General features: G+C 38.4%; 1 non-coding gene across 1 annotated transcript; it reads right to left on the bottom strand.

Moving 5' to 3' along the window:
* Window positions 1–6,792: 6,792 nt before the first annotated feature.
* TRNAL-UAG (transfer RNA leucine (anticodon UAG)) lies at window positions 6,793–6,872 on the bottom strand. Its single transcript has one exon. It is a non-coding gene; the product is annotated as a tRNA-Leu (tRNA).
* Window positions 6,873–8,194: the final 1,322 nt, after the last annotated feature.

Below are 8,194 nucleotides of genomic sequence, written 5' to 3'. Positions count from 1 at the left end.
ACGAATTGGAAAGGGTTAAAAAAAGGTGTTGAGCAAAGCTGAGGAGGGGTTCAACTGTCATTTTCCTTTTTGGTTGCCACTTCCCAGTCCTACCCTTGGGGTAAAGAATCTCATAGATTTTTATAGCCTGTTTGCCCGGGTGAGAAGTAATATCTGTGTGACTAATTAATTTGAAAAACATTTCTCAACAATGATTAGTATTTGGCCAATTTTTTTAAAAACTGCTTATAAGTGTATTTTTCTCAAAAGTATTTTTTCAAAACATTGCTTTTGGAAAGAAATTATTTTTTTCTGTTTCTCAAAAATTGTTTCTGTTTTTACTTAAAAATACTTTTCCTTTTTCTAAAAGATTGCACGCCCAACTATGCCTTATAAAAAGGACAATGCAGACATTACAAATATAACCTGAGTATTCTGCCCAGAGTCGAATCCACAGAGAGTTAACCTATCAATCACTATCTTTAGACCTACTAAACTCTTGAGAACCAATTTCCCCAAACGTTTGAATCACAGTTGATGATGTTTTCAACAACTAAAATTGCAAGTAAATAAACAGCTGTAAACTAAGGATGCTAAGGTTGTAAACAATAATGAGAAAACGCTAAGGTAATGACTTCCCATATTGATGGAATCCCTTCTATTTATGCTTCATACAAATTGACCAACACCTCTCTATCAATCATGAACGCTCATCTTACCGTAAATCTCTTCCGAGTAATCACAGTAATATACTTAATGCACTCTCCCGAGATACACTAGCTAGCTCTAATTAACACGATTCACTTTAGATTGCACTCAAGGCTTCGTTATTCCTAATCCCGCCTTTAAACCCGCAGTTATAGATCTCTCTTATACTTTGGGAGTGGTGTTGTCAACAATAACCTAAATATGCACTATCTCCCGAGTTATGCACACTAAATAGGCACAGCTAATTGAGGATCCTGTCAATTAACTATAACATACACAAAGTTGAACAAATAAAGATTGAGACTAGCAATTTGTATTCACATAAACAAGAAGTTCATCCCCCAATAGGTTCCATCAAAACCTTAGACAAAGGATTTAGCTACTCATAACTATAGGTAAACAAACTAAAACAATATTCGTCATAAAACTTGCAAGAAAAATAAAGAGAAGAAGAAACCAAGATGTTTTGGGTGATCTCTCACACTTCTTCTTCTTGCCAAAGTACTTTCCAAAACAATACATGCCTCTATTGGGCGGAGTCTAGTGTTTAAAATAGGGTTTTGGGCTAAAAATCCCGTGTTTTGCACTTTAGTCCCTGAAGTTCTCCACCTCCGCCGCGGTTCTGCCGCGGTCGCGGTCAAACCGCGGCCAAACATGCTCTCTGATTCTCACTTTGTCTGCAGGGATCTTCTACCGCGGTTCTGCCGCGGTCGCGGTGGAACCGCGGCAGTACTCTTTCAGTTCTGACTTGAGCTGTTTCGCGTGGTTTACTTGGCGGAATTTTACGATCGGCCTCTTTTTCTCCATATTTGATCTCAAAAGTACTCCATAGCCTTCTTTGGTCATATATAACCTCCAAAACATGAAAAACACTAATAAGAGCATTTTCTTATCAATTTTATCATCCAAACTATACAAAAAATGGTTATTTAGGGCCTAATTATAGTTAAATTCACCTATTATCAACACCCCATACTTAAACCTTTGCTCGTCCTCGAGCAAGTTAAACCACACTTCTAGGCCTAATCGTTCGATGCATTACCCAATTTTTTATGCCACACCCGTCATTATGAAGGAATAACCTAAGCAGTGCAACAGTCACGCATCAGATGAAGACTCTAACACCATGACACACTCATGCTCACTCTAGTTACTCTAACAGTGGTGAAAACTCACTTTTTCTTCCTGAGTCACATGCCCTCACATCATAATTCTGAGAGAAGTTCCACACACATAAAATTCAAGCAACAAGGAACCAAAGATAGGCAGAATTCACTCACTCTCGGCAAAGAACATTCACATGCCACACAGAAACACCATAAGCTTGCCCCTAGTGTAGTACTCTACTAATCGAACTATTCAGTCAAAGATCAAGAGGTCTTTATTTGGTTGTAATGTAGGCTAAGGGACATGTAGGATATATTTGGATATAGTGACTAGCCTCCCTAAGCACTTTTAATACATACTTCCTTTTATTTCAATTTCCATGCTCAGCCCACTCGTTCTTCCACATTTTAGATCATAGGTGACCCCCACTTTTCTTTAGGTGCAACTGTTTTTTTTTCTTTCCTTTACAAATCCATTGCACCATTCAAGTATTTCTTTCCTGATTCCCCTTTTTCCTACTTCCTTACCACCCCACACTTTGACTTTTGTATGTTCTTTAGTAATTCAAGTGCTTCTAGGAGGTACAGGTTCAAACAGTCAAACTATTCAAACACAGGGATATAGGTCATTATAGGGTTATCAAAGAACAGGCTTCAGGCTCAAAGGGGTTAACTATGGAAATATATACAGGTGGATTCACAAATATACAGGCTACATAAAGAAATGCCTCAATCATCTCTAAAACCAAACAACTTCTATTACGCTTTGCAAACACACAGGGCAAGTTCTAAGTATCACATGCAAGCACAGAATACAAGTAATATCTCACACACACTTGGCATGTAACTCATTCCGAATCAGTTTATCAACACACTCATACGAGCGTTCGAGCAAGATAGGATGTGCAAAATTAAGGCATAGATTTACGAGTCTACAAACGAGCCTAGACGTCGCACTCTCGTGTTCGTTTTTTTTGTTATTCTCAGGTCTGTACATCAAGGGTTGCATTCTAGCCTTCACCCATTTTGGTCCTAAAACTACAAACGAAAAATCTACCTAACCCGGTTCAAGAAAAGCCCTTGGAAAAGAACCGTGGTCAAAAGAAAAACCAAGGGAAAAATTACTACACTACCTAAAAAAGAAAAAATAAATAAAATAAAGAAACTACATGGACTACTTTCCTCAAGAGTACTGTCCAAGTGGTCCGTCCTCACGAAGAGTCCTCTACATTTTTTTTTAAAATCCGACTTTCGCCCTCAAGAGACCTGTCGACAAGTGTCCATCGTTGGACCAAGTCAGTTACTTCTAATGTGAGTACAGTCAATTATACACAACACCACCAATCAAATACTACAACATACACCATGTCTATATATACTACAATACATTACCCGAGCAAGTCTCCCACCCCACACTTAAAAATTATGGCATGTCCCCATGTCATATCAAAAATAACGAGCAGAAGGGTAAGAAGACTTCTCTGAGCCTCAATCAGAGTCGGAGACGGTGCTGGGGTCCACATGGCAAGCTCTCCCCAAAGCACGGAACCAGGACATAAACCGGCTCTCAGACCTGGCCTGCCGTTGAGACATGGCATCCATACGTGTGTGTAGGCCCTCCACCGAGGTGCGAAGATCCGCAACCTCTTCCTCTATAGTACGTAACATAGGCTGGGTGGACTGTGATCTGGATAAGCCTGCCCCAGCATGGGGGTGCCGAGAGGGTCCGACACTGTCATAGGATCTCCTGGATGGTGCCATGGGAACCGGGTCATCATCCTCATCATCGATCTGAATGGTGGTGCGTGCACCCCTGCCCACTCTGATGCCCGAAGCTTTGAAAGTTGCTTTAGGGGTCAACTCTCCATCAGTAGGATTGGTGGGGATATTCTTCAGAAGGCACAATGTAGTCACCAGGGAGGGGAAGTAGAATCCCTTTGACCTCAGCGGGGACCGTATGATCATTTCATCACCAATAAGTCTTGCCGCATCAAAATCTTTCTTTGTGACGAAGCACCACGTCAAGAGGGCTCTTTGGAAGTTCACGTCAGTCGTGTTGCCTGAGGGCAAGAACCGGCTGCAAATGACAGTGAGCCAACACTTAGCCAAATGGGTGAATGAATTGGAGTGCAGGGTGATATGGTCACGTATCCAGATTGGTTGCCCCCCTGCGCATAGTGCATCAGTCATAATATCCCAAGTGACTCCTGGTGTGTCCTGGTAATAGTCGACGTCACCAGTAAACCGGGGCAGCCGCAACACCTGTCGAATAGTCTCAACTGAGGCAACTACCCATTTGCCCCGCACAGTCACCTCCCGCAACGTATGTGATGGGCAGTTCACGTAGAACTCTCTTACAAGCATCCTGTTCACCGTTTCAGGTTCATCAAATAAGAACTCCATTTTCCTCCGCCGGATTTCCTCATACATCTCCTCCTTTTCTGCACGGAGGGTTGCCCTGTCAATCGGAATCTCAGGGATGAAGCTCTTTGAGGCCTTGGCATGAAAGTCGTCCTCTGTCAATTCTGATTCGAACCTTGAGGCATCATATGTAGGCTGTTGGGACGTGCCTGCCGATCTGTTTTGCTTCTTACGAGCCATATGACCTGCAAAGAATACAAGAGAACCATCAAATATATCCTACATGTGCCAGCCGGATGGTTACTCAGACTTCACCACCCGATGGCACCAAATAATATCCCCCATTTATTCTATTCATACACAATGCCAAACCCCCAACTAGTGAGGTGTTCCAGGTTACAACCTCCACAATGGCCCCACAACTTTCTTACAAATTCTGGCATACAACACCCCACACTTACCCCCTCAAGTGATTCACGTTAAATATAACACCATCATTCACCAAATACAACACCACCACAACCTAGGATAGGTACAAAATGCCTCAAAATAGCACCACAAGCCCCAAATTTTCGGCCAAAAAGGGGCCCTCCACCAAACTACACCGCAAAAATTATTTCTAGGCCTCCAAATTATCTAAACAACCCCCACAATTGAAGTATAAGAAAGACCCAACCATTTTAGCACCAAACAAATCCACAAGAAACAAATACAACAATAAACTTTGAAAAAACAAATACTTTTTTTTTGAAGAAAAAAAACATTTTTTAAAAGAAAAAAACACTTTTTGTGAATAACAAAAATGCTTTTGCTTTGGAGGAACTTGGCCAAACAAGCTAGTCTTACTTAAATACTCTAATATTTGAAAAATTATTCGTTTTTATTTTATTAGTTATAATTAAATGATAAGACTATTTAAAATATTTATACATGTGATGCATTTATTTGTCCAATGCATACACCATATGCTGAGTAATTTTTTCTCCATTTATTGGTGCATGTGGTTAACAAAATTTTATGTATCAGTGACATGGAATTAGGTGAGAAATATTATGTTAAAGAAAAAGTAGTTGAAAATGAAAACTATATATTATGATAACATACGTATATATTCGATGGTAGATCAGTCCTTTGTGTGCATTTGTTCAATAGTAGTACTACCTCATGCAATTATATTGTGATCATCAAGTTATCATACAGGTTATATACATTGCTAACATACTTTACTTACTCCTCCTCGTCATCATATCATCATGTATAACTATTATTTTTTGGGTAATTATCATCTTGTGTAATTATCATCATCATGATATTAAACTAGTTCATCTTTCTTACTCTTCGCATATCACACTCACATTGAGTAATCTACACTTTTTTCCCTATTTAAGAAGAAGTTGCTTTATGACGAAAGTAGATTTTATGTCCCATTCTTATACAAATTTGCAGTTTATTGATACTATACATTTAGTTGATCTAAGAATCTTTATTGGTATGCAATCGGATATTGATTGAATAGGAATAACATACGACTTAAAAATAATCCAGGAAAATTGGTAGGGAAAATAACTTGTGAAAAGCTTGTACAGTACTTGTAACAAAAGAAAATTAAGTTAATTAACCAATGTGAAGCGGTATCCACCCTTTATTTTATTTTTATTATTTTTGGAAATAGCAATATCATTTTGAAATCGGAAACGAGAAAATTACTATGAGTGAATTGAGCGCTATCTTGAAATAAGCATATAGTGTTATCAGCAAATTTTCGTCCTAAAATACAGCAAAAAGATCCCTTATAATAACATTTTATGCACTAATCCCAGTAATAACTATTATTGAATAGGCTAATATTTTAAGGTGGAAATGTTAAAGAGATTATAGGTTCAAATATCGTCACTATTGATGCTCTCACTGGTTTTTAGTCACTACTCATAACTACTAAGTATATGCCAAGGATTATTTATTTATTTTGCAATTAAATTATTCATCATCCTTTCTTACATTTTGTTTATTAAGCTAGAAGGATAATATTCTAACAGATTTTACATGTATATATTTTTTATAAAGGAGAATATAGAAGCTGGTGGTTGTTGCATAAAGAGGACTTTTTATGACAATGATCACCTCGAATCAAACTACTTAGTTCCTGAAAGGAACTTCCCATTGAACGAATGGACAAGTTTGACCACTAACATAATCTTATAATCAAATGATTTTGCTTTATTTTTAAATTAACTAAGTTATAGTCGGTCATTCCCCATCAGCCATAAAAACCTACTCTAGCTTCTTACCTTGCTTTCTCAAAAGCAACACATAAAAAAGGCACTTTACTAAAAGTAAGAAATGAGATTAGGACAAAAAAATATCGAGGATTTGGCTTTGTGGTCAAAGATTTGGCTTCTTAAAGCTGGACTATTTCCACTCCACTTGATAAAATCTGTGAGAACGAAGCTGCTTTCTTTTTTAAAAATAAAAAACTAGTATTACAAAGATTTTGAAAATAAATAGATATAAGCACTGAAAGGTTTTTGGTGTAAAACTTGGGAGAATAAAAGAATGAAAATTGTGCAAAAGAGTAATCTGTGTCCACTTCTTGAGAAATACTGCCAAGATACAGAAAAAGAAGAGGCTAACACAAAAATGACAGCTGTGGGATTTGAACCCACGCCCTTTCGGACCAGAGCCTAAATCTGGCGCCTTAGACCGCTCGGCCAAACTGTCGTATGACTAAGTTCTGAAGAGTTTACTTTATATAATCAACAATTGTCAGTCTTCAGATAAGTAATTGCAAAGCATGTGCTCTATTTTATAAAACTCGCGTCCTAACAGTTACGGGAAGACGTCTATTCAATGCATCTATACACACCCTTCACTTTTACATTTAACAGATTCAGATATTGATTGATCGTTTTAGTTTTGGATCTAAGACTTATGTTTATGTGTCTAGCATGATACTTGAACCGTTAATATATATTCTGTCTAACTTATATTAGTATGTTGTTTAAATTGTAAGTGCATCGCCTTATTCATTATTATAAATCCTTAATTGTCTCTGCATTTAAGATATAGGATTCTTCTGGTGAATTTGCCCACTAGGTGTCTTTTCCGGTCGTTAAGTTTTGGAGTAATGACGCATCGATTTAATTCTATAAAATACTAACATTTCACTTAGCTAACTATTTCTATTTATTTTAGAAATTGTGTTCATCAAAGGTGTTTGACTTAAAAGTTATTAAACACTTTTTAAGCAAATCAATCAAAAGAGATGAAGGAGTAATCGTAATCGGAAATAATAAATCCTACGATGATCTTAATAATTGATTTTGCAACAATAGTAGCAGATGAGAGAACAAGAGAGAGAAAGTCTTAGAGAGTTGAGAGAGCAATAGAACTTGTATATTAAGAAAGATCTGTCTTTTACACAGATCGGATCCCCTTTATATAGTAGGGGATCCTTGTTTAAATATAAAAAGAGAGAACTAAAGTACATCACATTGGGTTGGGGGGGGGGGACGACGAGACTATGGAGTCGTCACTCTTATTGTCCTTAAGTCGTCTCGTTGCCACAACTCACATATAGTCAGCGGTCGATCGTGCTGACTTGGGGACGTCATCGGTCAAATTCGACCCCATACAGTTAGTCCCTCCGCTCGTCGGGGTCGCAGCGAGATGCGTCCTCGATGGGCGGAATCGACGCCTCCATTCAGGGAGAGTTTGACTTGTCAAAGGGAGACGACGTGACCGGTGGGAGACAGTAATTATAACTGTCTGAGCGTCAAAACGAAACGCCTTCCTTTGTATGACATCAGCGTTCGCATGCGTCATCATGGCTCCTATTCTCGAGGCAAGAAAACAGACACTTTGCCGCTTGGTTTCCTGCGTCGATTTGAAGTCTGATGCCTCGATTCCGGTGCCACCCAACACTATAAATAGGGGAAAGGTTTGATTTAGTTCGAACTTTGATCATCTATAAGAGCACTCCAACCCTTCTGTTTACATTTTCACCTTCTTGTGCTTCTTCCTTTAATCGAGAATTTCCTTCT

Source organism: Nicotiana sylvestris, chromosome 1 (assembly GCF_000393655.2).
Source record: "Nicotiana sylvestris chromosome 1, ASM39365v2, whole genome shotgun sequence".
Taxonomy (NCBI): domain Eukaryota; kingdom Viridiplantae; phylum Streptophyta; class Magnoliopsida; order Solanales; family Solanaceae; genus Nicotiana; species Nicotiana sylvestris.
The sequence above is the reverse complement of the archived record's forward strand: the minus strand, read 5'-3'. Positions and strand labels throughout refer to the sequence as shown.